The 27,872-nt window shown below is 37.5% G+C and overlaps 1 protein-coding gene across 2 annotated transcripts in view; it reads right to left on the bottom strand.

Annotated features, from left to right (window-relative positions):
* Positions 1 to 27,047, bottom strand: part of WDPCP (WD repeat containing planar cell polarity effector) — a 145,357-nt gene extending 118,310 nt beyond the window's left edge. Inside the window, exons 1-2 of one of the 2 annotated variants that reach the window (XM_088053196.1) lie at positions 26,965 to 27,047; positions 21,987 to 22,084 (exon numbers count right to left, since the gene is read on the bottom strand). The gene's annotated coding sequence lies outside the window, so the exon portion shown is untranslated. The remainder of the gene's footprint in view (positions 1 to 21,986; positions 22,085 to 26,964) is intronic. The other variant, XM_088053195.1, reaches the window with a different exon arrangement.
* Positions 27,048 to 27,872: the final 825 nt, after the last annotated feature.

Raw genomic sequence — 27,872 nt, 5'->3', positions numbered from 1 at the left:
TTCATAGCCAAGATAAAAAAGGGAATTTTCCTGGTAGCATTCTTCACAAAAATGCTTTCAGCTAGAACTGGGAAATCTGGCATGAGGTAAGGTCAGACTAGTGGGGGTGGGGAGCAGAATCAGTCATGTAAACAGGTTTTATATTGCATTTATTACAAACTCCCCTTATTTTCAGTTGCTTCTTTGGAAATTAGCACAACCATGACTGGATTAATTCTCTGTGGGTTTCCCTCTGTACTGTTATTGAGCAGTCATGGGAAAACTCAGCCAAATGAGTATGGCTCTAGTGAAGCCATACATCTATGAGGAAGGGCAATCACCAGAACACAGGGTTTGTCTAAAAAAAGACATTCAAACAGATAGGGCACTTAAGCTGACCTCCCTGAAGTGATGTCCTCATACTTTAATTGAGCTAAATTTTTGATGTTTTATGTCACTGTAAATGAAAAGGAATAATTCTATAGAGCATGTTTGTTGGTTTTCTGGTTTTACAGACACATTCCTCCCTACCCTTCAGGCAGCCTGTCACTCACTGCACTGCTTCACATCTGAGCAGGTCTTGCATCCATTCCTGTGTACCCTCCAAGACTATGTAGACCTGCTGAAACCTCTCTTTAATGACAACCAGGAATGTGTCTTTTCAGTACTATGAGAAACACAGACATTACAGGAGCCACATCTTTTTCATACCTTCAGCTCATAAGAAAACAAAGGGAAAAGACTTCTGGCATGCCTACGTCCAGCGTTTCCTACCCGATGGTGCAGAGTCAGTGCTCCCTTTCCACTGCTGCATCCCCAGAGAGGGATGCCATCCTGGCAAACAGCAGCAGTGTTATCTCAATTTTTTTGTTCAGTGGTTTTTGGAACACAAGTCTTTACCATCTCCTGGAAGCCGCCTCAAGACACACTGCAGTGTCAAGACACATTGCACAGGTTTATCCATAGTGACTAAATTGCTGACATCTGCTCTCCTCTGACCTATTCCCATGGGCAGTATCAGCTGAAGGCCTTAAGTATATTTATCCATACTTGATGCTGTCTGCTTGTGGCATCCCATACAACATTTTTCCCATCAAGATTTTTTGTTTGCATAGGGTAATGGCAGAAGGGGAGAGAGGATAGGCATTTTTGCTTACCCAATATCACTTAAATGTGTTGAGCACTCTATTTATACATCCCCACTGCTGTTTCATTTCACAGCAGCCTTGTCCCTAAAAGCATCAGAAATTTCCACAACAATCCCAACAGCTGTTTCCCAATATTCAACTAGTTTGCAACTGATGGAGCCTTCAGATGGGAATGGCAGAATGCCTGTTGGTACTGCCAGGAGCTCCCCTGTCTACCCAACTCATGGGAGTGAGTTCAGAGATGGTCAGTGGCCTATGTTACACTGAATTTTTGCTTCCACCACTGGTCATCCCAGTTGTGCATCATTACACTGCTTCTTCATGCACATCAGCAACCAGCTAATCTATCCCTAAAGCAGTGCTCCACCAAACAAAGCAGCTTCTGATAAATATCCTGGGGAAGGAACGACTCTCTTCATCTACCTGCTCCTACTTCTTCAGTAGCTGTATGGCCATAACTTCAAAAGTTTTATCAAATCACAGGCCCAAAAAGCATCTGTCTACAAGACTAAACACGTGCAATCTAATTCCCATTAATGATTATCATGACCTATGACATATGCTCTGTGCTGCCTTACAGCAGATCAAAATGGAATGGCAAAATTAATGGACGGGGGGAGACGAATCATAAATTTTCCAGCTTTATTCCCAATATCAAAATTTCTGCACATACTACAGGCATTGACATGAAGAATTGCACAAACATGTGAAAAAAAGCAACTGCTCCACATCATGGAACTGAGTAACACAACATTGCACGATAGGCCCTACCTCCAGGATACCCCGTGGTTAAATTACAAAAGAAGGGAACACAAAATACATCACTCCAGCAAGCTGAAGTGATAGAGAGGCATTTCACTTTGACAGAGTCAAGTTGCTCCACATGGAGTAAACAAACTATTCCGGTTCCCCCAAGTGCTCTTCATATCTGACAACACCTTTCTATATAGATCCATAAGGATCAGGAAGAGCCTGGGATACTGTGATTCCTGCATCAATACTTGTTTGAGGACTTTTAAAGATAGTTCATTGCTGTGAAGTCTCACAGCTGTCCTGGCCTTTGTCCTTTCCAAGGATTTGTTCATGAGATGTGTGATATTTAGTAACTACATTCCACATTTGTCAGCCTTCATTCAGGATTGCAAAACACACACCTAAAAAATATCCCATTGCTCGATCACGCTAACACAAGTCATATTAATTAAGAATATGTTTGTGTAATTACATGGGAGAGGTGCTTTGCACAGCAGTTAAAGTGCATGCAACATCTATAATAAGCAACCCTATGTGTAAGATATTATTACAGTACAGGATTCTTGGTCTGAAAGAAAGAAGTAATTTGAAAATTGATGCCAACTCTTTGGTGTTTTCTAGGTCACATAAATTATTATTAGGACCTGATATATTTAAGTAACAAAGCACATTAAATAATATTTTATCTGACTCAATAGGAACAATCATTCTGTAGCATTTGCTGAATAAAGTCAAACACATTTCTTCCAACAAGTTAATTAAAAATGTGTCATTTACATACAGCAACCAGATCTGAATGGCTATTGCAAAAATTTGATTTTCTTTAGACCACTTTACCTAAAAGAATAAACATTGATGCAATAAAATTTTCACACCTTAAAGTTATAATGATTACTTTGGTTAGAGCTAACTCTTCTCACAGATGCAATAAGCAGAGTTGCACACACTTTGTGATAAAGATTTGCAGGCTAAAAAAACTGTTAGCAGGACAACCCAAATGTCCTTAGGCAAGCCAGCTCCCCAGTTACTGCCCAACCAGGGAGCAATATACAGGAATAATGTGCACATGCTCAACAAATCCATTTTTATGTTTTCTTTTTAATTTTAATATCAAAGTATTCCAAAGCTCAATTATGCTTCATTAGTGAAACTGTGACTATCCCACTTAATTATTTTAATATCTCAGGATTAGACAAGGAATGCAGAATTTTGGTAAAGCAGACAATGAAGGAAACACACTGACTGTTCCAAGAAAAAAAGTTGTATTTCATGTTTCGAGCCAATCAACGATGAGCCACAGATATTGTATTACAGATGATTGCTTTAATCCTAAGGCATTTTAGGGTGTATTTGAAGTAACACAAGGGAAGCTTGTTTTGATATATTCACAATATAAAGCTGCTAGGAGATGGTTCCTAGATTCACACTGTGAGTTAAGTTCTCTCTCCCCCTTTGAAACCAAAAGAGGAAAATACTTGCAAGCAGACTTAAAGTCAAAATAAAACATCAATTTATCACACAGCTATTTCCTAAGAGATCCCTTTTCCTTCTGCATATCACAAAACCAGAACTCCAGGCACACTCCCCTTTATCCTGCTCTATAAATCTTTCATTTAAAACTGCTAACTTCTCTGCACATATTTCTCACAAGTTTTTAAACACCGTTTTCACCTTCACTGCCTTCAGAAACTCCACAGAAGCACAACTTTACACAATGGCACCACCTTGTGTTTCAAATACCAATTTCCAATCCTAGTGCTGACCTCAACTTCATCCCTTTCCCTCACAGTGGATGAAAAATAAACTTTTTTCAACACAAACCTATCAAATATGGTAATTAAAATTTTATATATTATTTTAATATAAAAATATATTATACAGTATAACTATTTCTTTCAAATGAGACTCATCCCATTTTCTGCCAGTTTAAATTTGTGTCTTTCATACCCAAAATTACCCATAATAAAGCCTCTGCAAGCATATTTTTAATTTTGTCCCTGGTTGTTTTTCATATAAATGAAATGTTTAGATCCTGATGGATGACCTATTTTGGGGTCAAAGTCAATTAAATTGTCTCTAAAGCAGAATTTACCCACTTGGTTAAATGGAAATCAAGCTACACATATATGTACCTTAAACCATTATCCAAGAAATAGATAATTTAAAAATATAAGTCTTGAAAAAAATGTTTACTTAAAAGATTAAAGACAGACATTATAGTATTAGTAAAACATGTTATCCAGTGCCCAACCTTTTATTGTTATGGGCAGGGTGGCAGCCTTGCCACTTAGAAGTGGCAAACCACCTTACTAATCTTACAACTCTACTTAAAGTTGTGAAGAACTTTGAAAATCTTCATCTGCATGAGCTGAAACACAAGTAAGTCCTCAACAGGCTGACTTCTTTTTTGGAAGTGAAAAGTGAGGTAACTTTGCCACAGAAAATGGTTTGGTTGCTTACATTTTACAGCGTTACTCTTTATCTTTGAAACTCACTCACTACTATACCTAGGCTGGATCTTAAAAACAAATAAATCTGTGAACTTTTCTTGGGAAAAACACCCATGTTGTTCACAACTGCTCAGTAAAAGAAATCAGTTTTAGTAAATAACATCCACAAAAGTTCCATTTCTACTTAGGATGCTCCAGTGTTCCTGTTCTCAGTGCTGATTTGGTAGTACCTAATCCTTTCAGCCCTCTCTTAAAAGCATTGTGCACCATGCTCTTCAGGCTCCTCATTTCCAATTAAAGCATTCTATTATTCCCAGACCTAGTCCAATGTACACTGGATTCTGAATAACCAACTTTTCACAATCTAAACTGCTAATGGTTCTATATCTCATATGCTCCTCCTCACAAACCTAACCCTTGCTTCAGGTGCAGTCCTTCTCCTTAATTCTACTCTTCCACCTGCTCTTTTCCTCTTCATATTAATGTAATTAATTTTTAAAAAACAACCAGCCACCACCACCAACAACAATGAAAAAGCCCCAGCTGTATCTTTTATATTACTGGCTATACTCAAGTCACATTTGCTCAATAATAAATAAAGGCAGAATTTATAAAGGCAAATTTTGTCAAAAAATACCTACATGTTTCCTCAGATATTTATGAGGAATTCCACTGTATAGTATTTGAGGCTGCTGATATAATGGTCACACATCCCCCTTGAGTCACCAATATCATGGAAACACCAGTTTTCTAGAACCTTCTTCTCTAGGCTTCTGCACGCCTTTTGCCAAATTTTTTAGCATTATGCCTTCAAAGGAGCTCCAGGAGTGTGAGGGTCCTGACAACAGAGCTTTTTAAAAAAGGCCAAAGCTGCTGATCTTCCTTCAGCCATGCTGGCACTACTGCTTATAAGGCATGAAAAGGAAAATGTTCAATTAAAAACCAGTTAAATTCCATGAACCAGCACACCAAGCAACCCTACAAACAGTTTGCCAGTGCAATTATGCTAATGATGCAAGGACAGAACGAGAGCTGTGTCAGCTGCCACGGCTGCCAAAAAAGATGCCTCTTAAAACTGCATACTCAGGAGAGGTATAATGGGAACCTCTGATATGGGCAAGGCTTTTTCAGCTGGAGTCAGCTGGGCACAACAGCTCCACAAGGAGAGGATACCTCAGAATGTGCCTGGAACGGTCCTGTTTCTCCCCAGCATAGCAGTAGAAGTTGAGTGGACAGTGTGACCTAGCAAGTCTATCTTCTACCAATGATTTATCCTGAGACATCTGTACTCATTCCTTCTCCCCACTGTTCAGCCTCCTGCACTCCAATACCACAGATGCTGCATAAGAGTTGCTGAACAAACACAAGCCTGGCTTATTAAAAGTAACCCCAACCAGTAACAGTTTACATTAATATGCCAGACTATAACCTGGGATGATCCAACTTGTTTTTATAAGCAGCATAGGCTGGAACAAGAGGTATCTCACAGTGACATGTTCCCCACAGACTGAGTCACGCTTGCAGGCTTTGCTCTGCTGTTCTGCCTATTCTCTGTTCTCCATATGGTCAGGAGGGGAAACAACTTTCCCCTGTGAGGCCAGATCAGCGGCAGTGCCTCGGCATGCCCCAAATATCTTGCACTGAGTTACAGGCAGGTTAACAGCAGCTTCTTCTAGTATTTTTTTCTTTCTGAAGAAAAAGGCTGGGGACAGAACAATGGTTATCAGTGGTCATGGCTATCAATGGTTAGAGTATCTGTTCAGCCGCTAAAGGCAAAGGAGTGAACAAACTGAAGACTCTGACAAACATCTTTGTCCTTCCTGGGTAAAATGGGATTGTAGGGAAACTGAAAATTTTAATTCACTGCTTTGCTTGGTCACGGCCCTGAAAAATGAGGCATACTGTGTCAGATGAAAATCAAAAGGCAAATAGAGGCACAAATGAACACAAGGCCACATGATAACTCCATATCTGTCGACTTAAAGGCCATAAAGGTGACAAATTCCTAGCCAAGCTGATGATGATTACAAAGAAAATAATGAAGAAAAAGAAGAATAATGGTGTTTTGACAAACAGATATACTAAAAGCTGTTAAAGACTGAGTTTCTACAATGAAACTGAGAAGCATGGCAGTCACTACACATCCCATCCCTGCTAGGATGAAGGCCTTTCACATTAGATTACCATTACCCAATTCCTAAAGTAAATATGGAAGAGCACAAAAACGGAATACATACTCTTGATCAAAATATCATAATCAGAGAGAACTGCCATTGATTGCATGCAAAGTGCAATTGTATTTGCATGCACATCAGAGCCATGGCTCCTGTTTAATACAAACAAACTTATTAGATCTGAAGAAGTTTAAAAGTTTTTGAGAACTCTTTGTTTGGGTCCTTTATAAACAGAAAAATCCCAATTGCAAAAACCCTGATTTCCATGAAGGTAGAGAAATCTTATACGTAAATTTCTTTAAAAATACCTTTGTTTCTGGAGGGTGCATCTAGAATGTGAACCGGACTTCTCTGTACAGCCAAGCATTGCAGTACTTAAAGCCTTAAATTGTTTATTCCTTGTCTACATTGCTTTTGAGTATAAATGCTGGAAGATTGAGGGAAAGGCTAAAGGATACAATTGCTCTAGTTCTAGAGTGTGCCAGCTCTTGAGCAGGGCAGATTATCACCAGACAAATGCAATAGCTCATACCAGTCGTACCCCTAATTCTCTTTTCCTTGGCAACAAAGGGGTTCTCACCCTGTTGCAGAATATCTAAGCTGCTTGTGAAATTGGAATTTCACAGTCCTGCCCTGATGCAATGTACAGCTCAGTGCCAACGGTGCACTTGCACCAATTTCAGCTTTCCATCATTTGCCAACTGTACCCTGTGGACCTGCTACATAAGCACCTGACTTGTTCCCAAAGCAGAGGCAGGGCAAGAACCACAACAACCATCCCAAGATAAATTGTCCCAGATTGTGCATCAGATCCCTGAGGCACCTCATGCCCCTGTGAGCCCAGTTTAGAAGGAGCAGCATGTGGCATTCACTGGCTGATTCACACATACAATCCACCTTAAGGGGAGCCTGAAGATATTGCTGAGAGTTTGATGAATCCATCACACTGATTGCTTAATGCAGATGGTCACACATGATCCTTCATTTCTACGTAGATTTACATAGCAAACATGAAAGAAATAGTAAAAATTCCCTTGCATCCAGAAAGGGGATTTAAGAAAATGAGTTCCTTCTTAAAAAACTAAAAAGCCTGATAAACTGTTGTGTTGCCTAGCAATTTGTACCTATGGCACTTGATATCCTACAGAAGGCAAACACTATTGATGTGTTCTGACACCCACTGTCACTCAGGGTGAACTGAGATTTCTCTTTGCCAAGCTATGACACAGATGGGAGTCCCAACAACATAAAGCCCTGTCTAATTCAAAGGATCCAAAATGATAAAAAAGTTTAAGATAGGAGAAACAAACTGCAGAGCTGAAGCATATTATCTGCAAAAATCTTCCAGGTACTCATTAAAGGAAAGAATGATTGACTTTGTTTGCAGGCCTTAGATGCTGATCAGTCAATGCAGTATGACTCCATATAAGAGGAGGTTTTGCTGTTAGGAAGAAACAGAGCAAAAACTAAGGGAAAGGGGACAGTTTTCTGTGTAAGCTGTGGCAAAGACCTCTTTTTTCATGCTGGGAAAAGGTCCAGAATCAGAGAGGCTCTTGCTCTGCACTACAACAGGCCATCAAGTTCTATTGCAGACATTTTTCTTTTCTTCATTTTCAGACTTCACTTTCTTCTCTTTGTAGCTCTCATCCCACCTGACAGAACAAGGCAGACTTCCTGCTCTGCCTTACAGTCTTCTGCCATTTCAGTGCAGCTATTGATAGGATCAGTCAGGATCAGTCTTTGTGAAGAAAGTCCAGCTATGTCTGTTGTGCCAGGAGTCAATTTCTGCTCATTCACGTGCAGGTGGGCCAGTGGCCCAAAAGTGAGACAAGTGCATTCACTGAAGATGCAGGCTTTGGAAAACTAAGTGGTGAAGGTCTTGCAAGCCATAGACAAAGTCCAATTTTTCAAAACCTATTTTAAATGTCTGTTCCCAGGAATAGATATCAGTGTCTTCATGAAGGGGGAGAACCTTTTAAAATATTAAGAGAAAGAAAGTCCTTGGCGATTTTTCCTAGCTTCATCCTTAAACAGACCAGCAAAATCTTTTCACTTATTCCAAAAATTAAGAGCTGTAGATGTAACATACTTCAGCTATAGTAATTAAGGTCAGAACCAATTGAAAATAAGTTCCTACAGAATTAATCAGGCAACCTTTCTGATCTCACCTACAGCAAATCATTCAGCCTACTGAACAATTTCATTGTCAGTTACATATTTGGAAATGTCATTTAATCTTTTTTTGCCACTAAATTACTCAAATTAATGTGGACTTAGATATAGATATTATGCTGTACACAAGAAATACACAAAGTATACAATTGGCAGCAGGTAAAATCCTTCCTGAAACAATATTTGTAATGTAGGTACTACATCAGTCTTTATCAAAAGTGGAATTTTAGTGCTCCATAAAATTGTGGTTAGTGTCTATCTTTAAAAACGTTAAGTTTTGATACCTTCTCATAAATAAAATGCTAACAAAAATGCAAAAAAATACGTTTAGGTTACGTCTCTTGAAACAAACCAGCAGTTAATATTCCTTATTCAAGCCTATTTTTATATTTAACATTACTGATACTAAAATCTAAATAATATTTAAATTAGTTACCTGAGCTAGAAGAGGATCTGAATTATGATTTGATTTGGGATAAAGTTATTCTTTGTTTCACAGAGAGAAAAAGCTCATAATAAAATTATTGCCTTCCTTCCCCTCCAAAACCAAACCTGATATTTACTTTTTCTCCTTCTTCTGCAATTTGAGGAATGTAAACCATGCTTGTGTTCACAGGGACAAATAAAGATGACAACGAAGGAAGCAATTAGAATAAACATCTGATGTGCTTCCACTAAAACATATACTTCAGGTTCTAAACAATATGCCACTCAAATGGAATAAACCCTACCTGACACAAAAATTGCCAATGTTTGTCATGTCTGAGCACATTTTTGGACTAAATTAAACAAGCAAGTCTTGCCTTTCTCAGGTCTCCTAAAAGAAAAAGAACATTTAGTGGATTAAAAAGCAAGTCCATGTGGTGTGTTTCTGCTACTTCTTCTTAAAGTGAGAGTTCTGGGCACTTGTAAACTGTGAATTTTTTTTTTTTTTTTAAATGGCATCTTGATTCTTGGTGGATTTCACTGGCAGTTGTGTTTGCAGCTTTGAAGTCTCCTCCAGGTCTGTCATTTGGTAAGGCTGTTGATGGGTGCCTGGGGTGCTTTGTCCTCCGGGAGGCTATTTTCCTTTAATTCATCTCTGATTAGAAGCAATTTATGCATTTTCATCTGTTTTATGTAAAGATCAAAGGGATCATGGTTCCCAATGTCGACCCTATTATAGACAAAAGGGGAAGGCTGCACATTTTTGCTTGGTTGCAGTTTAAGCCTCAAAGCACCCGTTCATACTACACAGTTCTTGATATATCTCTCATAAACCAGTGTTTTATATGGAGAACCATTTGCTTGCCTGTAAACACCTGCATGCTTTTATATTTATATAAAACTAAACTGGGGGGTGAAATTCCCATTCTCAAATCTGCCACAATATTTTTTGCCCAATGAGAACAAAGAGATAAAAGTTTAAATTCAGTAATAAATCTATTGCACTTCATCTAATCACAAACTGACATAGCTGGCCCTGCACCAGAAAGTCTGTTCAAAGCTTTCTCAATATATATTTTCTCTCTCCAAGTTACAATAAAGACTGACTTTTATGCAATTTAAATAGAAATTATTCTCAACACAAAGATAAATTTAAAATTTATTCCAATATAATCAATATCCAGTAACTCTTGATATTAATGACATTGATATTAACATTGTTGTCACCAAAACAAGATCAAGAATATAGATGTCACCAAAGCTTACCTGAATTGAAAAGACCTGCATAAGGAAGTTTTATTTTATTACTGTTTTTATAAGCAAACTCAGCCCATATGCCAGCAAACATTCCAAGATGGGAAACTTCCAGGATGTTGTCCCAAACCACTAAACACACATTGTAAATCCAAATGCCACTTCTCACTTCCAATCAACCTAACTCCTTCTCCATAAGGCTCAAATCTTCCTTTGTCTTACTAATCATGCATAGAAAGAGGGAGAAAATATTGTGAAGGCTGATAGTAAGTGGAGAAAGCCCTCCAAAAATCCACTTTGTTGGAAGAGGCATAGCACTATGTTTGGGAAGGCTTCTCATGTGGCAATGTGGGGAGAACATTGATGGCTCATGATACTGAAGACAAAGAATTAGGATTGTACTTCATCAGCAATGCCCTGAAGAGGATGTTCCAGATGAGGGACTCCTAATAAATGATGGCTCTTACCTTGAGCACAGTGGAGTCTACCCTTACCAAGTTTAGAAACTTTGCTAAAATAATCATGGTCATTCTCTCACAGAAGTGACAGAGGGGCTGCATAAAACACGTGAGGTACGAGAAAAGAGCATTGAAAAAAAAGATGCCCAAGAAGAGTACAGCTTATTTGTTATCAAGATAATCCTAAACAGACAAGAGTATTTAGAATTTATATGCTGAAAAACAGAAAGAAAAAGTCTATCACATTGTAAAGGACTTCGCAATTTTCTCCTCCAGGCCCAGGTTTTTGCTCAACCTGAGTTAGCACATGCCACTGGAAAAAAGAAAAAAAGAAACACCATCACTTCAGGGAAGTGATGAAACTTATGAAACTTGTTACATTTGCTATGGATTAAAAGGAAATAATTATTAAATGTGTTACAATATTCCCATGTACTTGTATTCTTCCATAGCAGCCACCGCTGGGATTTTGCTGGTAATTCCTAATCTCCCAGAGCCATGCATGTTGTAACTCACATTCAGTGCAAACAGGGAGGAGAGATCTCAGTGTTCATTGCAAGGTAATGGATATTTTTATTTCTTTGCAACACAGAATTACCCTTAAAAACACTTAAAAGCCTGGAAAGCCACAGTCACAAAACAGGACAGGCTGAATTCTCAGCTTGCATCATAAACAGCACCACAATAAGCTCTGTTTTTTGATAGTTTCTAACACATCAAACCCAAAGAACAGGCAGAAGAGGTACTAACACACATCCCTGCCAAAACACAAAAAACTCCAACTTATAGGACAATTCAACCAATAATTATGGTAAAGTACCTCAGGCTGTCCATCTTACCAATAGTAAAAAACCAGTAACTGAGCTCTTGGAAAACGTGTCTGAATTCAAGACAATTTCTAAGCAAAAAGATTTATAGGGAAAGAAACACCACTGACAAACAAAACACAGTTTGCAGAGTTCTTGAAATTTCAACAGGCAAGGAAACTTATGAGGTATTTAGGAATGAACACTCCAGAAGAAATGTAAAGACTACAAAAATAAAAAGTTGGGTGCTGCTTTTAAAAGCAAAAATTACCTTGAGAAAATAGATAAACGTCCAAATTCATTTCTAGGGAGGAAGAATGCTTTTCCTTTTTCAGGTCTGACTTGTCTCTGCCCAGGGATCCCTTAAACTGCATTCAGAGACATGCAATCAAGTTTATATGGTAAAGGAATGGGAAAAAACTGCCCGAGGGCAAAAGGAAGGTCCTGTTTGGGGGAAGGCAGTGGGGTAGGGGGAGACCAGGTGAAGAACCCTTACCTTTCCTCTCAGAAAGTTGTTAAAAGGCCTTGTCTGACTTTTGGTAGAATTCAGGGTCTTTACTGCTTAACAGAATTCAAGAAGAAAAATTACTTGGGGATCTATTCAAATCTGAAAGGATAAAACTGAAATTCTATATGTGACAAACTGACACAGGAAAAAGAAAAGGAGCTAGGAATTAAATGCCCCTTGCTTGTTGCTTGTTTGTTTTTGTTTTTAAATCACTTTATGACCCCCTGAAACCATGAAGTGGAAATATATCCATTGATTTTCCTCTGAGACCTCAGACCAACACATTTGAAAACAAAAAAAGGGAAATGGATGACTTGACTGAAAATGGTTTATTCTTTATGAAAAACAAAAATTTGCCTGCTAAAAGTAGCTAGCCTAGTTCTCTTCCTGTGGAATTCAAGAATTCACCCCAAACAACTTGAAAAAAAGCTTAGTTTGGGTAATATATACATCTCAAAACACTGATGTGTTCACAGTTTTAGTTCAGATTATAAGGCCAAAATGGGATAGAGAGGTGAGAATTAAACTGTTTCTATATATTGCAACTGGAAAACAAAATGTGCTGCCCACAGGAGGATAAGCCATCCATCAGAGTACTAAAAAGTAAAATTTACAAATTTGTCCCACCCATTCAGTAATTTCAGATAAAAAAAATTAAGAATTACATTGTGACTACAGTGAAGTTTTTCAAGTCTATTTTAAAATACAGTAAGAAAACAAATTCCTTTAAAAGCAAACTGAAGAACACGTGATAAAAAACTAGTTTTTACTCTAATGAATACTGTATTTTCAAATTCCCTGTTTTTCTGGTTTAGGCAAATAGAGACAACAATAGGATTACAATGATATACTTCCAGTTTTGCAGTCAGGTGTCTAATAAATCACTCGAAAACCCCTTAGCAATTAAAATTAAAAATCTTGTTCTAGATAGAGACATGCAATTTTGTGTAGCAGGCTGTTAGAAATAAAATCCAGTTTAAAAAAAAAACCCTTTTGTTCTCAAGCGCTTACATCTCGGATTAATTTTTAAAGATTTCTATAAATCTTCAACATTGTTCAGATATACAACATAAACATGAAATGTGGCAAAAGTCGACAAGTTAATTTATTGCACCCTGTAATCAACAATCTATGCTGATCTTCAGAAAAGATAAACTAGAAAACAGTTCTGTAAAGGAGATAAAAGCAAATGGGAAACTCTGAAAGTGTTCCAGAAATGCAAATGCATACATCATTTGTGCTAAAGGCAACACCAACATTCTCCCTTAAACGAAGCCACATATCAACATGTAAGAACAAGGAGGCATTCTTCTGTCAGCAGAAAACAAAGGAAACATTGCCCATGATGAATAAGCGATCAAACTGAAAACAAAATGGCAACAAGAATTACGCACTACTTAAAAATTTATTTTCAGTTTTCTTGTATGCCACAACACATACAGGTTGTAATCCAAGGATAGAGAAAACAGTGAAGGGCACTGCAACTTGTCTGATTTTCTATGCATTGGTGATGTACAAGCCCAACCTCATATTCCCCAATCTCCATGTTAGGTCCCTCACTTTTCCCTAGGGATTCCCAAATTCCTTCTATGTTACATTCAGCTCGGTCACTTCTTTGTAGCCATGACCTTCAGTTCCCTTTTCCTTCCTCTCCTCTGCCACTGTGTGCAACTCTGGTGCCAGCCAAGCACGAAGCAGCACCCCGTGGCTGCTCTGGAGCCTTCTCAGCCATCAACACCTGCATAGTTAATGACTGATATCAAAGGCCAAATTGAAAAAAAAAAATCCTTGAGCTCAGGTCATAGTCTTTTCTTGAGCAGCCAGGAGAAGGGAGCACCAATTTGCATTTCCTTGAATTTAAAAATTTAACACATTCACATTTGAAGCTTTTAAGATCTCTACCATATCCACCAAATCCATCTAGTCAGCCAATAAGCTCCAAAAATGAATGTGGGAACTGGAAGGTAGACTGTGAACTTGTTCCTTCAGGTAATCAAAAAAAATAAAAAAGCTGTGTCCTTAGCAGATTTTACTTACATTAGTCAGGTTATGATAAAAAAAAAAAAAAACAAGAAGGGAAATAATAGTGTTCTGAATATAGATGTATCTGTTGTCTATCTGCACAGTAAGGCTGCTACTTTGAGCTAAGTTTAGTTAATCATTTGAAGACAGGAAAACTCTCAGGTACATTTATTGTTAAATACCTAAGGTTGCAAAGCCAAATTAATTCTAGTATATATCTATATGTATGTGTGTATATGTATACATATATAGTATTTTATCACTCCATATTTATGATTTCAACCATAATCTCAACAGAGATTAAACCATAATCCCAACAGAGGCACAGTTTTCATGACCAACAGAATTAGTATTTTCTCCCTCCAGAAGAGCAAACTTTTACAAACCCCAGCTTGAAATCTATTTTTGGCACATTACAAATCTGTTTAGCTTTAACACTGACTAGAAAAAGTGTGTCACTTTTAAAAATTATCCATTAAATGATACAACACAGTCATTAAAAACACCTACTCTTCAAAGCTCTGAAAGATTTATTACAGGGTAGTCATGTAGGGTGAGCAACAAACTGCTTGTTCCCTGCTCCTCCCAAAGCGTGTTATCCCATTTCAGCTGCCACTACTGAAATAAGTACGTAAATCCATAATCACATTTCACTTTTGAAAACTAGAGCAGTTATAAATTGGCATTAGAACCCTGAATTTAGACACTCTGTGATTATGACAAGACTCCACTGTACGTAAGGCATGCTACTGGGCAATAAATGCCGTTCTCTAATTCATTTTTGAACAATGCAAAATCTTCATAATAAAAAGGAATGTTATCAAAGCTCTGAGGAAAGGTGCATGGATGAGTGATAAGATAAAGTATCTTCATATAAAAAGAATGAAGGGTACTCCTTATTCAAAGAAAGAAAAGGTAAAAATAGCAATGCACCTCTATGTGGTGAAAGCCATACGTATTTCAGGATTTTTTTCTGCATCTTTTCTAAAACATAGGCAAAAATGATAACAAAATTTGATTATTAATACATAGCAGATGTAATAAGTGTCACAAAACCTACTTTTTGGTGTGCATGGATATGCCTTTCCCCAGAGGGATAAAGCTCCTTATACCCCATTTCTGGTATATCCAACCACAAACCTGGGCAGATCCACTTTTTCATCACTTATACTTCACAGCAAAAGTGTGCCCTGGAGCAACAATCCTAAAAGGCAAACAACAACTCATTTCATAGCTCTTGCTTAAGCACAGAAAGCGAATTCTTGTGTATTTCTCAGAATCAGAAGGAAGTGGCACACATGAGAATGTTTGTCAAGTAAAACCTGCAAGAGGTCCAAGAACACTTGAAAGTGTCAACAGGACTTGGGGAGGCAAAAACCACTCAACTTTTTCCGCACAGGGAACAGGACAATAGTTGTCATGCTGAAGAAGCTGCCTTAGCTCTTGCCGAGCTCAGTCCTGCTCTCACATTCCCAGGCACCAAATGTAGTTAAAGGAAAAAAAAAAAACAACAATCCACAGCTTTTTTTCTTTCATACTGATTCATCAAGATAGTTGTATCTTTTTGCAGCATGATGAGTGCCTAATTACAATGATTCAAATCTCTTGTCACCTTCAGGCTAGACTACAGATAGCAATGGGTTTTAGCCAGAGCAGATAGGGAAAATGAACTTGACACAGCATGCAATGGTTTGTTAAGCACGATATAATATTAAAAACATCACTCCCCTTTTTAATCTAGCCAGGAGGAGGAAGAAAAATCACATGATTTTGAGTTCAAAGTTGCTAAATCCCTTCTTCAGCAGGGGAACATGCTTGTCTGATTACATTTTCAGGTTGAATGCATTTGTCAGTCTATCACCTTTCTCCACATTCAGTCCTGTTTTGAGCCCTGTTGGCTTCAGACAGCTCCTTCTCCTGCTAATATCACTGTAATTTCTCAGAAGTTCCTTCAGCCTACTCCCATTTTCCTTCTTGGGAAATGGTTATATGCAGGCTGGGCCCTCTAGTGCATGGTGATGTTAATGCACCACATTCCCAGCGCTCTTGACTTCGTTTTCCTCTACCAAGCCACTTCTGTCAGAGCATCTACTCCGATCAGGTGCCTTTTTCAAGAGATCCTATTTGTGCTTTCGTACCTTCAGAAGGAGGAGGAGCAGAGTGACACCCACTCTGGCTGTCCTGTGGCTTCTTGCCAAGACTCCAATTCAAGCACTCGGCCCCCATGAAAGGCAACTTCTGCTAAAACCCTGCAAAAAGCATCAAAAGCCCAGCAGGAAACCTGGGAGATGAGGACAGAGAAACAGCTTTCTCACCAGGGACAGAAATGAAGAATTGAATCTGAATAATACTTCCAATATAGATCCTTTCTGAAGCCAGTGACCTGCACTACCTTTGAGATCAGAGGGCTGCACACAACCAGCCAAGGTGGGGGCTCTCCTTGCTGTTCTTTCAGCTTTGGCTTAAGACAGAGAGTAAACCCCCGAGGCTGTGATTCCCTCAGTCACTCTGCTGCATGTCCTATCCAAACCCTTCAGCATTAAGAAAACCACCTTGATGCTCCTCTACCACATTTTTTGATTCCTCAGGTTCTATTTCACGACCATTAACTTAATTATCCATATAATCTCAAACCATTTGCTTGTCTTTCACTTTTAGTTTCTTAGGATGAAAAAGACCTTGCTAACAGGCAAAACTGAAGGTTATTAAAATGCTTTAAATAAAACCCCTGCAATTATACTTAGAAAACCCAGATATTTTTACATCACTTAAAAAATTTAGGTTTTTAGAGTAATGAGTGAAATGTCTTTAAAATAGGCAGCATTATGTACATAACTAAAATTTACATTGACAAAGCCAGCAATAGTCCAGGGGGAAAACATAACATAATAAAGAAACTGGCAATGGTACAAAATTAGTGTGAATGGCATCAGAATAATCTGCACTAATTCTCAACTCTACATGTAACTTCACTGTATCTTTATGACTTCTAAACTGATAACATCATCAAAGATCAACAAACATAGATATGAATGTCCTCCTTATGAATGACTGCTCTTTACACCTGAAACACCTGATTGTGGCTGAAGCTTTTCAGCCACAATCATTAACAAAGAAGAAGGAAGTCCAATTGAATAGAAACTCTCAGTATAGCCCAAGTTGCACGTTTTGTTACAACTCCCCAGGTTACTGACAGTTAATTGCACCTCTTGACTGCATCACACCCAGGCTACATTGTTGAAAGAAAGAAGTCTTTTGGTTTGTTTTTAAAATAGTTTTTAAAACAGCTTCTGCCAGCAAAGGCCTTCCCAGTTTTGGAGGAGAAAAAGTCATTACAGGAATCTTGTAAATGTTGCAGAACATGAGGGAATAGCATAAAAGTGACCAAATTTGCTAATAGGTTTGCACTCACCTGATGAAATCATTGCAAAGTGGAAGCATTTTGAAACTTGCTTTTCTTTCATCTCAACATTAATTTAAAGTCTTCTTTTAAAACCTTCAAAAAGCGTTCATTCCTATTCAAGCTGTGTATTGATTTGTGTCCAACGGGTGTTACAAAATATGAGAAAGTTCTTGAAAAGCAAGGATGGTCTTAGATTTAACTGCTGTGGATCCATTTAACATAAGGATCATAACCTGTCCTCAGGGATTTTTAAATAAAACAGAGTTCAATTTATACCCTGACATTTAGCATAATGGAATAACAACCGTTTATGGTTTCCCAGTCAATTCTTGTAAAACTCTGGATGTAGTCACAGAAATCACAAATCTGCATTGTTATCTCGAAAACAAAATTATTATAATAATTTTCTGCTATTACAAGCAATTGTCTTTAATTACCTCAATATATATTAATTGTCTGAAAAGACAGGATACCATTATGAATAGCACTGGTTTGGCAGCCCCCAATTATGAACAGTCATTGAAATGGTGGATGTTCTCTCTATTACTTTCCTTGAAAATATGAGATCTCACAGAAGCTTGACTACCTTGGTATGTAATAAAATAAAAAAAATTTGAAATAATAAGGAATCACACAATTTCAAAAATTTCAAGTGGTGTATTTGGATCTTTTAATTATTAATCAGTTCACAGTTTGAGCCCCTCTTTCTACCAACCCATTTCTCATGTGGCTCCAATTTACATCAGGGGTAAATGGCAATGTAATGAAAACAGTGGTAGTGAGCACACAACTTAGTACTTTACAGTTATTCTGGAGATGGACATACAAGGGTGCCTTTACAGCATCAGTCAATCACTGGCAAATAACTTGCTTTCATGAGGTTAAAAAAAAAAAAGTAGAAGAATGGGAAATTTTTTTAAAAAATCATAGCAGTTACCCATTACCATTATTTCTGTGACTGTATTATAGATCAGCTTTTGCAATCCTCTAACTCCATGTATTCCAAAGAAATTTTTATAGTTTACAACTTTTGGACTACGATTTCCAGCAGCAAGATCATATTTCCCACACTCCCCCTCATTTTTTTATTTTAATTTTAATCACGTGTTTTGGGTTTGCGTGGCAAGATTTTGGTAGAAGGGGCTTTCAGGGAAGGAAGCTGAGGAAGCTGCTGGAAGCTTTCCCTTTATCCAGCAGAGCCAATGCCAGACGGGCTCAGGAGGAACTCCCTGCTGGACAAGGCTGAGTCCATCAGCAGTGATGGTATTGCCTCAGAAATAACACAGTTATTTCCTCATTATCCTACTCTGAGCTGATTGATAATAAATTAGACTTCCCTGAGTCGAATCTGTTTTGCCCATGACACGAACTGGTGAGTGATCTCTCCCTGTCCTTATTTTGACCCATGAGCTTTTTGTTGTATCTTCTCTCCCCTGTCCCACTGAGCAGGGGAATGAGAGTGGCTTTGGTGAACACCTGGTGTCCAGCCAAGCCATCACAACTTCATCCAGGATCTCTCTCTTATAATAAACACTGCATTAATGCATTAATTCTGGGCAGAGTGGAGATATCTTCTCTCCAAGGAGAGCTGTGACTGACCATTCTAGCTAGCTGCAACATTTGGCTCTTTCCATTTTCACAGATGTAAAAGATATGACTAAATTAACTTATCCACACAAGTGGCAGAACAAAACAAAACCACTAAATGGCTGCAGCTGGGGGAAGCAGAGTTAAGTAATTTCTATATTTTACACAAGCCTTTATTTTACATAAGTCTTTTTAGGACTGATACAATATTAGGATCTGTATCACTTTTATCTGTGGATTTCTTTTCCCAAAATCTTTGTCTGAGTTGGGTTTGCTCAAATTAAAGTCACAGCTGTGCTACAATTCTGTGTGATGATTCCTTCTTATCCATGTTCATGTTAAGGGAAGCAGCAATATTTTCACCATTATCATTATTTCTCAAATTTTAAAGAGAAGGCCAACGGCATAATCTTCACACTAATCCATGAAACAGATGACAATTATATATTTGTTAGAAAAGATGCAGAATTTCCATTCTTCTGTTTCTTTGCCCTATTCAGCAAATACAGCAATATTTCCTTTCATGATGATAACATTTCTTTGATCCCAGCAAAGAGATTTTTGAATTTTCATTGTTAGAAATACATGTAGAATAACTAATTTACATGGCCTCAATTACAAAATGACATTTGCTGCAGTTCATCCATGATGAGGGAGTTTTAACATTCACAGCATGCCATCTGAAAATCAAGCAGCAGCACTTCACAGGTAGGCCACTCCTGGAGCTTTATGCAAAGTCTGCACTCACATGTCCTTGAATTCAGGGTGACTAATAACCTCAGCAAGGTGCACATTTTAAAAGAACATTCATGCTGAAGTTGGCATTTATTCACTGGCATTATGGGTGGCATATTTTACAGGCTACTTCTTAAGGAATATTCAACCACCTGCACTTTGTGTGTCATTGCACACACTGAAGCTGAATGTGCTGCAGTTTTGGTAATCGGATTCAGAAAACAAGCATGACTGAGTGAAATTCATTTGTTAAGTCATCTACTAAATAGGGATATAAGTTGATATATTACAAAGGAGAGAGACAGAAAAAGAAACTTAAGGGGTTTCCCAATATCACATACAAAACATAAAAAATAAAAAAAACACACAAAAAACCTGCAAGGGGAAAAAGCTAATAAATATCATCACTGACAGATGCCAAAGAAGCTACTCCAGCAAGATCTGTATAGAACATAAATATTTAATTTGCTCTTTGATGAAAAGTCAATTAATCAAGTTATTCTGCAACAGTCCCAAAAAGTAAGGTCTGCTTATTACCTGAGTATTTATTCACATGAAACTGACACCAATGTCACTGTTTTATAGTTGTCCTGATTTTGTATTTTAACACAAGAATTCGACTATGTTACAAGTTTTCCTGTACAAGTTTTCTTAGACTGAATTCCACAGGAAGAGACATCTGCCTCAAGTTGAAGAGTAACAAAGTTAACAGCACTCCTAAGAGGCAGGGGACTTTACCAGCAGTGTTCCAGAACATTCTGAGCTTTCACATAAATTGTGTCACAAGCTGCACCTCATTCATTGACATTACATCACTACAAATATTTTCTGAATTTCAACATATTAATTACATTTACACAGGAAATATTCCAATATCTAGAAAAAAAAAAGCCAACTGCATGCTGGGCTAGCTAAAAGGAAAGGTGGCCAGCACGCTGAGGGGGAGGACTTTCTCTACTCTGCTCTGGTGAGACTCCACCTGCAGTGCTGCATCCAGCTCTGAGGCCCCCAGCAAAGAAAGGTATGGATCTGTTAGGGATGGGTCTAGAAAAAGAGCCACATAAAATGGTCAGAGGAAAGGAATAGCTCCCCTTCTTAAAAAGGTTGGAAGATTTGGGGGGTTTTAGTCTGGAGAAGAGAAGGCTCTGGGGAGACCTTATGATAAAGTATTAATACTTAAAGGGTCCCTTATCAAAAAGGGGGAGAGGGACTTTTTACATGAGGTCTGGAGGGCAGGAGTTCTTATCAAGGGCAACAGTTCTTATCCAAATGAGTAGATTTGGCTTAGATACAAGGAAGAAATTCCTTACTCTGAGGGGGATGAGACCCCGGAACAGGTTGCCCAGAAAAGCTGTGGATGCCCTCAACCCTGGCAGTGTTCAGGCCAGGTTGGATGGGGCTTTGAGCAACCAGGTCTAGTGGAAGGTGTCCACAGTATTTTGGATTTCAAAGGGCCCTTTGAAAGGTCCAAACCACTCTGTGATTCTGTGATAAAAACAAGAGGCAACTCATTGCAATTCACTGCATCTGGTCAAGTTATTGGAACAAAAACTGGCGAAACAATGGATTGGGAAGCACATACTTAAATACACCGCTCATCTAAGAAAGAGTGGAAACAGCTTTGTACAATAAGCTTTTTTTATTTGTGTCTGCTTTTCTTTATACTACTATTTAAGGAACAGTCAAGATAACCATTAACAAAGATACAGAATTTTTTTAGTGGACAATAAAATTGGAAATAACACCACATAATGTCATTATTTTGAAGTCCATACAGACCTATTCTTCCAACACATATTTCTAATGCATTTTACAAACCTTCCACTTCCTGAGCAAGACAGGCTCAACATTTACAAAACCACCCAAGTGTCCTCCAAAAATGCAGACTGTCCTCTACAGGTGCAGTTTTTAAATTGTAATCATTTCTGTCTAAAAATTATGCTACCAGATGGCGTTATTACACTGCAGTGGATACTCCTGCCTTCTTAGAGGCACATTCAAATAGATAATCATCTCTCAGATTTTAGTCAATACAAGATAATGTATCACTCTACTCACTCAGAAGTTTGGGCACAACTGCCTGGGACCAACAACAATGGAAAAAAACCCACCTTATCAACGTCCAGTAGGTCCCAGTTCCCATGAAAAGGGATGTGGCAACTCAGAGCCCACCAGTGGCCCTCAGCAGGCAAGCTGATGTCCACCAGCACTGCAGAGGAAACCCAGCTTTCATTACAGGAATCAGTGACATTTATTTGGCAAGGACAGAGCCTAGCATTGCAGTTAAACTACTGGTACCATTAATGACACTTCACTAATTTATGTCCCACACAGCTACATTGAACAAGTAAATCATCTGCAGTGTGCTGCTCTTCTGAATTTTCCCTGCAGGTTTCAAGTCCCTAAATCGCATTCCCCCCAATCTACTTTGTCAGGCAAGTCACAAGTGGTCCAATTTCATAGGCAACTGACCCACTACTGTTAAAAATCTTCCTCTTGTGAAACTCCACAAAGGTATGAAATGTCACAGTATTGGCATTCTCCTGGCCACAGCTCTATCACAGTCAAGTGCAAACAGAAAAAAAGTGAGCAGCAGGTGGAAAAGAGCCCTATTCTATTTCTCTAAAGACCACAGATCTTATTTTTCCAGCAGAAACACGTCACTTGTCCTTGCTCTGGCAACACTGAAATACTTGGTAAGAAATATGTTCAAGCTAGTGATTTTATAAACCTTTTAGATACACTTTAATTCTTTCCCCAAATCTTGTAAGCTGGGGATTCACTTCCAAAATAGCTTTCCTATCAAATACAGCATATATAGGTTATAAACCCCCACAGGTTTAATCAGCATTTTTTTTACAGAAGTTCACTAACGGGTTTGCCAAATTACCCAGCCCAGAATTGTGTGTATATATTATTAAGTCCCATTTTCAGTTTGTATATTACCTGTTTCTTAAGAGTGTATTAGTTCTTCTGTTTGATGTTTTATATACTTACAAAGATACTCAAAAATTCTGTCTTATTAAGAGAAAAATTGCATAGAATGAGAAAAAGTTAGGTAACTTTGGAATCTTTTAACTTGTAAATTAGCAAAGAAAGCAATGAGATAAGTCTTTGGGAATATATTTGAAGTCTTAATAAAAGGGTCAGATTACAAAAAGCCATAGTGGGAGTATTATATGAGGAAGCTTTAAAGTTAGTTGCAGTGTATTAAAAAAACAACACTCAAATAAATTATTTTTCACTGCAGTATGCCAAGTTTTTGGAGATAGAACTAAAATTGGGCTTTCATTTTAGACCAAGTAAAGCATAATATGAGACTATAATACTGCATCTACTAGTGAGATTCAAATGCCCATGGTGCTGCAAGAGAACATTTTCCCTCAGGCATTTGAAATTTAATGCTTCTTTAATATTCTCTGTTGGATATTGTTAGAATGGAATTTCAAATATTTCCTGCAATTTGAGTTAAAGATTACTGAATAATGCTGAGCAGCAAAAATTTTTTGAAGCATACATCTAAAGCTGGCATAGTAGCTTAATGTCCTGTTGTTTCTTGCTTTAGTAAAATTAATTTCTTCAGTCTTCAACCACAAATTCACGCACCACCTGGAGATACAAACCCATAATTTAACTGTGGTGTATTTCTAGCTCCTTTGCCTAACACACTGAGGCCAGACCCTTTATGTCAAGCAACTATAAAAAGAAAAGGCCATTTCAGAGCAATACTTGATATTCTCCCAAATCAGACAGTAAGCAACTTGAAAAACAGTATCTGGCCCATTATTGTAAATAAATGGGATTACAGGCCATGAAAAAAATGCACATGGTCTATTAAAAGGTCTGTCTATTATATAGAGAAGAGTAACACCTTTCCAACAGGACTCAAAACATTCAAAAGGCTTTTATCCAATTAAGGTCCAAATTTTTCACCATATCTGTGTTAGTGCTTTAGCATGGCTACTCTTTACAGATAAGGGTAGATTGCAAGTTGAGCAAAAAGACATAGTTGTATCATTCTAAAAGGAAAGTACAAAAACACCAACTGTAATCATGATTCCTGTTGCTTGATTACTTCATGGAGAAGCCTCCTTCATCCAAAGATGCAGCACCTTTCCATCATTTGTGTCATGATCTAAGTGACCAATTTCCCATTTTGTGCCATTGTTCCCTTCTCATTCATACTGGGCACATGACTACCCTGAGTTCAAATTAGCTAATTCCTCAACACCATCCCAGCCTGACAGGACAACTCTAAAGGATTTCATGACAGGCCCAAAAGTTTCAAATATTTACTTCAAGCATGAGCCTGAGAACCGTTCTCATGGGTTCCAACACAACCCTCGCCAACACTGAACTAAAAAAAACAATAAAAAATAAATGCCTGCCTGTTTTTGAGTAACAGGAAGCTCCAATTTGTGTGGCACTGGTATGGACAATAGAGTCCACACAGCTGGAATCAGGGGTGTATAATTTTATTCAGAGATGGCAACTGAATGAATACAGGCATGTGCAGAGAGTACTTGTGTTTATGTGAGCAGAATGAATAAAGACAATTTCTTCTTTCTCTACTCAAGTATCTGTAGACACTGGATATGGTCAGTATTATAAGCATATATGCTAATAAGGCCACCCAGAGACTCTGCTGCTGCCTAAAAATCAGTTTGGATAAGGTTTCCAAAAGCAGGCCAGATATCAAAATGAATTTGTTAAACAGCAGAAAAACCTCCATACAAGAAACAAAGTGTTTAGTTGCCTCTTACACTTATTACTGATAAATTCATGCTTGAAATTTACATTTTACATATGAAAAATGCCATTAAGATAATTTATCAGCATTTTCCTTCCATAAAGAATTATATTTCATACAATTAATGATTCAAAAAATCAACACCATAAGACATCATTCTCCTTCCACCAGTATTTCCAGGGTTATTTTCTTTGAAGCACTATTCAATTCTTGGGAGGACAAAAAGGAGAAAATTTTAGTCTGTATACTGACAGCTATTAAGAATTCAGTTCTGTGAAAATACAGAAGAAAATTCACATGGATGTTGTAAAACAAGCTGAAATATTTGAAGCAAACTATGTGACCATAATTCATAGAAATAAGCCTAATGAGAAAAACTCTTGTAATTATGCAAGAGATTTGGCATGGAAGAGCATTCCTCAGTCATTCTGACATGGAAAGGATGGACAAAGGAAGCAGATGGATTCACCCATCTGCACTGAGCCTAGAAAACAAAGTCATCATTATGGTTGCTAACTTCTTGTTCAAAATGTATTACTTGATTATTAGGTTATAATGAACAGATGCAAAATAAAGTCATACGAGAGAAAAAGAAAACATTTATTTTCAGTAGGACCTGTTTCCCTTGACTAAATTGTTACACTTGACTAAACGCTTACCTCATTTAAAAAACGCACAAGGAGATCAGCTTAATGATTAAATCTAGTGGGGGGGAAGGGGTGCTGGTGTCCAGGTTGGGGTTTTTTTAATGTTGCAATGAATTAACTTTAAGAGTACAAGGTTTGCTTTGGTAGAACTTGAATTGTTACTTAGGTCATCTCCTCTTTACAATACCAACCTGCCTCTTCTCCTCCACTCAGTGACATTAGTGAGTAGAAAACACACACATTGCTGTCACAAAATCTCTGATTAAGAGAAAGACAGATTTGTGTTAAGGTAGAAAAATCCAGCAATGTTACTTCTCATGCACCAGGAACACAACTCTTCTGGTCACTTTGCAGTAATTCAGAGATCAACTCTGCTGAATTTACAGCCAATATGCCAAAGTCTTTGCACCATGTGTGCGCGCCCATTGTGGTTGTTTGGTTTGTGGCTTAGTTTTGTTTGGCTTTGTTTTTAAACACAGATTCTCTGTACCCTGGGCCATGTAACAGCTGTCAGAAGAAAACCCTCCAAAAGTGGTGCTCAGGTGGTGGATGAGTTCAGATCTTCCAGGGTCCCTCAGCTCTGGGGGTGCCATTATGAGGCCACTGTGCCCCTCTGGTCAGTGATGGAGCCCTGAACTCCTGTGGGCACCAGAGCGCCAACCTCAGATGTGACCGTGCACACACACCAGAGGAGGCCTGAACTCCCAGTGTCCCCCACCAAACCTACAGTACCTGCTCATACTGTTAACCTATTTAGGGAAAACGAAGGAAAAAGAACTTTCTGTTCACAATTTTTATTAATATTTGACTCATTAATAGTTCACAAAGATTACTAATACATATTACATGCAAGCTATAGATCATTTGTCTCTCTTTATAGGCAGCAGGCACATGAGTACAGGATGTGTTATTGCATCCTAACTACCTATTAAAAACATGCTGAAGGTTGTAGAAATCAATTAATGATTAATTACCCAACTTCAATTTAAAAACCAACTAAGCTTTTGAGAAATTAAAAATAAGCAATAAAAAATTAAACCACTTCCACAGAAGGTAAAATTTCTCCTTTAGAAAGAAAGTTTACACCACAGCAAAAAGAAAATTTGGATTATAAGTAGAATTTATAGACTAGTTTCTTCATGACATTTAATATCCATGCAGTATTACATGACTGAAGTTTAGAAATGAACAGTGAAAAATTATATTTGGGACATTAGCATTAGGAATAAAAAATTCCACAACCCTGTATTAATTTTCGAAACTACAATTTTAATAGTTCTCGCTCGTATTTATATCTTTATATTTTTAAAAATCTATTATAAATTTCTCAAATACTTTAAAAAATAACTTTTGATCCTTTTAATTCTATTTTAGTATTTTTTGGTAATGTTTTACCTTATTTCTAAAAAATATCTTACTATTACTCCCTTGGACCAGAATGCAGAAGAGTTTTACAAAACTGTTTCAATTCTAGCATTTCTAGGTTTCAACCTGGCCATTGTATAGTTAATATTTCTTTCATAGTCTTGTGTATTTTAAATGTTAATTAAATCACACAGACGTAGCTACAAGAGACATGACTTGGTAACAACAATTGTAAGTAAATGCATAAGAAAACACCTGTATTAGACACAGAGAGGATGACAAAAGGAAAACTTCACAAATCATTGAAAATTAAGTGTAAAAACTTACCTAAAAATATTCATCAGTTTCTACAGATGGCAATGAAGTAAAAGAAAATCCCATCCAAAATACAGTTAAAGAACACAGCCAGCTGTTAACAGAGAATAATTCATTTTAAAATATTTTTTAAAAAATTAAGAGAGAATTCTGGCAGATTACCCTTCAAAACTACTAGTTGCCTTAAAAAATAATACTTAATCCCCAGAAAATGGAGATTAAAACGTCTTAATAATTCAGTGTTGCTTAATTAGTGAATTCCATGTAATTCAGTATCTTCTGAGCGCAAAAATTGCAAAGTGTGTTTTAAGAGTTAAGAGCCCAATTCACATGCACACTAAATTTCCATTACCTCATTTGCACATAATGTTTCCATTTATGCAGCTTTTTTGCTTACAGTGCTACACAAAAGACTCATCCTAATGAAACATTGGAGAGCACTAAAGATTATTTTTTAAAATTGCACTTAAATTTTTCCTTGGAAAACATTAAAGCTTAATAAGTAGAAACAAAATTTAAGAAGGAAATACTAGAACGATTAAGTTTTGTTGGCTTTAAAAATTACACCACATTCATAAAAGGCAACACTTATCTTTATCTTTAGTTAAATCAGTATAGACAACAACTGAGTCCATCTTGGACTAATTATACTGGGATTGAAAATGAACTGATAAACATGCTTCTGACAAACAAAAGCATTTACACATGGCTTTGCATCAAAACAAATCTTTCAACACAAAGTAAAAAGGTTTGCTATTCTCTCCAACAGCAAATAATTCCAGGAGCACAAGTTTGGGCAAAAAAGGACCAAGAATAAGACGAGTCTTACCTACAGAAGAAAGTTTGAAAGTTTCAAGCTAAGCTTTTAACTGAAATCCATTAAATGAATACAAACTGCTGTGCTGACACAGACAAATCAG

Source organism: Pseudopodoces humilis, chromosome 3 (assembly GCF_049639895.1).
Source record: "Pseudopodoces humilis isolate 2021_Gansu_Grassland_sample_001 chromosome 3, ASM4963989v1, whole genome shotgun sequence".
In the NCBI taxonomy this organism is placed as follows: domain Eukaryota; kingdom Metazoa; phylum Chordata; class Aves; order Passeriformes; family Paridae; genus Pseudopodoces; species Pseudopodoces humilis.
Note: the sequence above shows the minus strand (reverse complement) of the source record. Positions and strands in the feature narration are given on the sequence as shown.